We start from the raw sequence: 6803 nt of genomic DNA on the forward strand, positions 1-6803 counted from the left end.
GATTTCAATACAGTGCAGTTAAAAAATAATGCTTTAAAAAACAGCCCAATTAATTTCAAATGTTAATGGTTGTATCAAACCTCATTTTTTCAGGGGAGGATTGCTATTCTTCTTAGTTACTCTGCATGCATACAGACAGTTCAATTTATGTTTCATACGATTCTTAGCAATACTCTTTAAATATTTAAGAAAAAATGCACACACTGATATATGTTTCAAATATTTTTTTGCAATAAAAGTTTAAAGTAGCTACACATTTAAAAATAAAATAAGCACTTTTGTTTAGAGAGAGAAAGCATATTGATACAATATTAATTTGGAAAATCCTAACAGAAATTTACTACGTTAGAGCGGTCTGCAAATGAAAAGGCATTAATTCTATCGTTTTGATAAATAAAATTGGGTATATTTAAATATTTTAACGATCTTCTCCTCTTCAATTACAGAAACATCTTCCACAAAAATAGTTTTTTTTTTTTTTTTAAATTATGATATAACAGCATAAGATAGGCAAATTTTTCAGCTGACATGTTATTAGTTGTAAAACAAATATATGTTATTAGTTGTTTTGCTTCTTTTAAAACTTAGTTACTTTGTTTATTTTTAAAACTATTCATTTCTTTTGCTGATAAAATAAAACCTAAATATAAATAATTCAAATCTAAATTTTAAGAAATGTATAATATCAACTATCCATCAGTATAGTTTTCAATTATCTTTATATAAACAAAATATCCTATAGATATACATAGTACGTTTACAAGTTAAAACTTTATTTTCAAAAATTTACAAGTGTATCATTTCTCCATACTATTTCATTCCTCCTTGCATCAGCAAATAGTTGCTTTATTTCCCTTTGTTTTATTTCAGTAGCAAAATGGTTAAAATAAACCTTGTACAAATATTTTTAATAATGTGCTTTGTAAATCATAAAAAGTACAAAATATTATCTTCTGAATAGTAGAACTATGAGAAAAACGTATTAGTTGTAAATATTAACCATGTAGCTCCAAAAATCTTAAATTTTTTATCAAGAGCAAAGTTTTTATTTGCTCCAAGTTAAGTTTTTCAAGCAATTGCTTCTGCTAAAAAAAGAAGTTTTCTCATGCATTAAAATGATTATTAGTGCTATTTGTGGAACAAAATTGTTAATCCTTCCTGCGCATCACCCCCCCCCCCTACCTCCCTTACAGCTCTTGAGGAAAAGAGAAACTGAAATTTGATTTACGCAATGCTAAATTTTCATAAATATTATTCTTAGTTCCCTTAATTCATGATGAGTATTTCAACAAATGAAACATTTTCAATGTTCTAAATTCTGATAAATTTTAAATTTCGAGTATTGATTACTATTTAATGTTACAATCCACACTGAACTACTTTATATTTTACATGGTACTTAACCAGACTATTTAAATATCAAAAAATCTAATTTTTCAAACATGATATTTCTTATAAAGCGAAAGCTTAAAAGGAACATTTTGTAAAATTATGAAAAGGACAAAAATTGTTCAAAGAAAATTGTCCACAGCGAAAGAAAATTACTTTGTTAAAATATTCTTTAGAGTTTCGATCAAAATATATACTGCCAAATATATTCTTCTGCATAAAGGGTATTTCTTCATGACGTATTCGTAGTACAAAGTATAACGGTTCAATATTAATACATTAATCTGGAAAGCTTCTCCCTAGTGAGAGTGTAGTACTATATAGATAAACATATCTTCAGTGGCATAAGAAACGTTCCGAACATTATTTCTTTGCCACAGATTTAAAACAAAATAAAATATTGTTTTGTACTTCACCATTTATTACTTATTTTCAAATTCAATACTGCTGTGCCAAAATTTAAAAATCATTTTACGTTACTTTATTTTTATTTCTTTTAGGATTTTGTGCTGATATGCAGCATTGCAAACTGTTTTTTTTTTTTTTTTACATGGAAGTACTTTAATGCAAAAGACGGAATTGTAAATTGGTAATTTTATTACCATAACGTAAATTCTTCAAACTGATTGATGGAAACGTATAAATAAGTACTAGTCTACAGTTGTCGGGCTAACTGCTTGCATACAGTTTTGAGCAATTAATGTGTTCCTGAATAAATATATAAGTGTATATATTTTAATTTTTAAAGTTGAAAAACATGTTTAAAACTGTTTTCATATCATGTGTCAAAATGTCAAGGAAAATAAAGGGGATTGTCTAACCTGTGTCTAAATGCAAAACAAAATATTCTGAGTATCTCTGGGTGTGGATCCGAGAATCCTCCCAGAGCAATCAATCTTTAGCTTGTTCTGTATTCACATCGTAATCAATTTAGAATACTACACGAGCATAAAAAATTCCAGAAATATCTGTTGTTTGGTGATAACATCGGCCAAATATTCTTCTCTGGAGTTTAAATTTCGCTATAGGCACATACCATCTCCTCTTATCATTAGAAGCAGGCCTTCCAAAACTAGACAATCAGATGCTGTAATCACAATTGTCTCTGCAGATGTTCCAACCTTGATCATTGCCAGATGCGACTGTCGTTCATATTGTCTGCGCTGGAAATAGACGTCGGTGCTTAAAAGTCAATTAGTGGCAACGATAAAACGAAAGCGACCCCTAAGGCATTTGCGGTTGCAGGAAGCAATCCATTGCGGTTCCGATTTTTAAAACTTCAGAGGAGTTCTCCCTTTGGAGAAAATTGCTTTACTTAGGAAAATATAGATAATCTAGCTTTCTTGTGAAATGTGGTGATAGTTATTTCAAAGTAATTAGCATTGGATTACATGCGGAAGTAAATAGTTCTGTTTTTAAAGTGGAAAATAAAATTAGCAAACGTCTTACATGCTATTTACTAAAACAAAAATTAAAAACTGTTAAATTATGATTTTAACAGTTCTTTAACAATATTTTTAGAATTGAATTGAGAAAACAAAGGGCTGACCTTAAGAAAATTTTAAGAGACCAAAACCCTATTCCATTAACCAAAACTCGCATTAATAGAGTGAACAAAATATATTACTTATCCCTGTGTTATTTTTTAAATTACAGCAATCATAAAACTAGAGACGAATAACAGGGTCACATTAAAAATTCTTATTCTATTATTATTTACAAGAAAATCGCCCATCAAGGTATGACGGGTGAAAATTGCTTCTACGTTTGAACGAAGCCATTGCCTGTTTGGTGATATTTTGACAGTGGAAATTTTAATTCTAACTCCAGCGGATGAACCCTAAACTCCAGTAGATAGCGTTCATCGTCGACCACTTTTTTGTTTCTTCATTCTCCTAAAATACGTCTTACCAGTAAAACAGTTAAGTTACTGGATCCAGTTCAGTCTTGTCAAAATAAAGCATTTCCCTGCATGTTAAACATTACCAAAAGATATTATCAAATTATCATGCCGTGACGCGAGTTTCATTGTTGATGACGTCAGGAGCGTTACTCGATCATTCGCTGTTATACATATGAGGATAATAAAAAACCAATCAACTGAATCCAAACTATACTTTCAGACAGCTTAGCAAAAACCTGAAGATACGATTTCATTGCCTTTTGCAATGTAAATATCAGCACCATTGGTGGATTAAGCTGAGTTGATTCCGAATGATGTATAACATGAAACCGAATATTTTGGGATGATTCAAAACAGAGTGATCACTAATTTGCACAACTCACTCAATGATCAAAGAATCTAAAAAAATTAAGGAAGGAAAAATTCATCACATTATCTGTGGCCATGCGTCTGACTCATCAAGAATTCATGCGTCGGGCCATTATCCCACCCCTACGGGCATTCTCCTCTGTCATCATTCTTGGTACATGGAGGGGAAGCTCAAGAATTCGCCTCTAGTTCCAAGACCATCCCCTGAGCACCCCCCGTAATAGGAAAAAAGAGAGGACGGGTGTACTTCGAAGTGGTTACAGTCGCCGAAAAACACTCAAAAGCGTTGTTTTTGCGGGTTGTCGAAGAACTCCTTGTTCCAGGTTAGAGAGATCAAGTGCATTTGAAACAGAGTGGAGGGGAGCTGTTACCTAAGGGAGGGTTGGAGAGGCAGTGGGGTTGAAATGTCAGGGATGTATTTGAAAGCACAGACGTATACATTATTGAGACAATGGGCGGGCAGTCCGTAGTAGTCCATGATCTTAGTTGATCATGCGTTATGGCTTCTGAGCAAGAATTGATGATAGAAGATACTTCAAGGCAAAGTTCTGGCGATTCGAAGGAAACAGTAAAAAATGCATGCTTAGATTGAAATTTATTGCAAAACTTTCACGATTGCTTTTTATTTTTTAAGGTTTTTATGTTTCATTTAAGGTTTAGTGCAGATACAATGTTTCTCGGACAGTTTTTATCGTGAAGATTTGCAGTAAGTTTATAACAATGGTACGCAAAATTTGAAATAACAACTTAATTTCACAATATTTTTAAAGAATTTTTTCTCTCTCAAGTCTGGAAAAATATAATTCAACTCATTTTTTGGTGGCCAGTTGGAAATTGTCATATATTTCCTTATACCTTCGATGTAAGTTCTCACTAGGTTACAAAACTTTAGCAACCGGTTGCATATTTCAAAATACAAATATACAGTTGATGAAAAGGACATTTTGTGACCAATGCAAAGAAAAGGGAACGTGGTAGAAAGGCAATGCCAAAGCAAATATCAGTACGCAAATGTGTGGAATGATCTCGCACACTTGGGTGCTTAAGGAGAAGTAGGAAGGAAGCATTTCCAGACATTGTCTGCACGTGGTAGTGAAATCGTACGTTCATTATGGTTAGAGAAACCACCATAATGCTTTTACACGTGCTAGTTTAATATGCGAACTTGAAGAGGAATTCAGTTTGACGAGTATTGCACATTAGTTCAATGAGACTACAGAAGTGTAATTTCAATTGCTAAGAAAGATTTCCGGATGATTAGTGAAGCTGTGTAAAAGGTTGGTTGTAGTAGGCTGAGGAAAACGAGTTTACCAGCATATCTTCACCAGTGTAAAAGAGACAGGAACCAAACATCGGGCAACATGACTCGGCTCAGTAGTTGCGAACAACAACCAAAATACTGGTATCAAGGTTTATTATGACCGAACGTCTGCAAATATGTGGCCTATTTACCCATCGTCTTGACCGTTGCATGATAAAGCAGCTTGTTGATGGCAATTTTTACAGTATTATTAAGAAGAAAAAGACTAGATATCAATGAAGTCACGTTTTCTTTACTGATGAGAGTCGTTTCAATCTGGTAAGGGTTCCCAGTGCCATTTAATATGGAAGAGCTAGATGCACGGTTTCATACCCAAGCACAAGGCAAAGAGGGAAAGTTTGCTGGGGTGCTCCTGGAGTGCACGTTGAATGGACGAACGGAGCTCCACATTTTTTACAACGGCTCACTTGCAGATGATCGTTACTTTCAATGAAATTATCCTCTTACATGAGCTTCTTTTCCGAAGCACAATTGTTTCAGATTTTTGTAGGCCAAAATTAAGGTTCACACAGCATGTGCTGTTGTGGAAATTCTAGAAAGTGGGGATACATGCAGTGTAGAATGGATTTTCCAGAGTGCTCCTCAGATTTAATTCCACTCGAGCATGCGTGGGAGGATTTGTGGGCCCCGTTGGAAGATCATACCCTCCGAAGAGCTGATACAGATGCTTAGCATGTTGAAACAAATGCTTCTTGAAAAATAGTAACACTCATACCTCAAGAGCTGCTGGATAATTTGGTACTGAGTACGAACAGGTAGTGTTACACTACCATTGCAGTTATTGGAAAGGTCATATTTCTTACTTAGGACTTAGGTTTATGCTTATAACTGGCGAGTCAATGTTATTTACCAACGCTATTCTGAAAATGAATCCTATCTTTGCTTTGCTTCATAATGTATGCCTTCAATCCATTTTATGCTACAGTGCACAGATACCAATCTCTGAAGACTACATTATGCCTCTGTAATGTGAATGTCGTGTCCCCTAGACTTTTTTTTGGGGGGGGGGGAGGGGGAGATAATTATTGCACATTCTGAACAGTACGACAGAATCTACTAGCTTCTGCACACTAAGGTAGTTATTGCAGTATCGGATTGTGAACGCAGTATATCAACGATACTTCTACGATTACGATCCAGCTATGAATGAACATTTTTGTAACTTTTTGATTACATGGTGTATGTTTAGCTTTTTTGAGTTATTAATTTTTACTATTGTTTTGCTTTTATCTTTCGTTAGTAAAAAGCAGTTATTATTATTTTTCTGTAAATATTTTTTTCTTAAATCAAATTATCTATTCGGCTGTTGATATGCTAAAATGCTTTCATCTTTAGCCAGCTGGTAAGGTACATGATCCGCGCTGTAAGATTTTTAAAAAAATCTCAGGCATAAAAATTTTTGAAACTCATAATTTTTACGAAATTCGCAGTCAAAGGATTGTAGCAAAGTTTGAAAAGTTAAGAAACTTTTATTTTAATATGATAATAAAATTAATTCTTCAGCACAATTGACTTAAAAAATGAGTTCATGACCTGATATAAATTATTCAATCGCAAAACAGCACGACAGAAATTACTTTCAAAAATACAAAAGCGTCAGAAACATAATAAAATATATTTTTTAAGTTTCCCATTGATGAGAGTATCTTCACTCTCGGAAAAATCGATTTCTCTTAGCACAATCGTAAAAATCCAATATCGTCAAGATCATTACTTCCTACTTCAATCAATCCATGAAAAAACTTCAGTAATTTGTACGCGTTCACCGCAGCATGCAAAACAAGGCCGCCTTGCATTGTATGATCAGCTAGGAGTCCCAAA

Source organism: Uloborus diversus, chromosome 2 (genome assembly GCF_026930045.1).
Source record: "Uloborus diversus isolate 005 chromosome 2, Udiv.v.3.1, whole genome shotgun sequence".
Lineage (NCBI taxonomy): Eukaryota > Metazoa > Arthropoda > Arachnida > Araneae > Uloboridae > Uloborus > Uloborus diversus.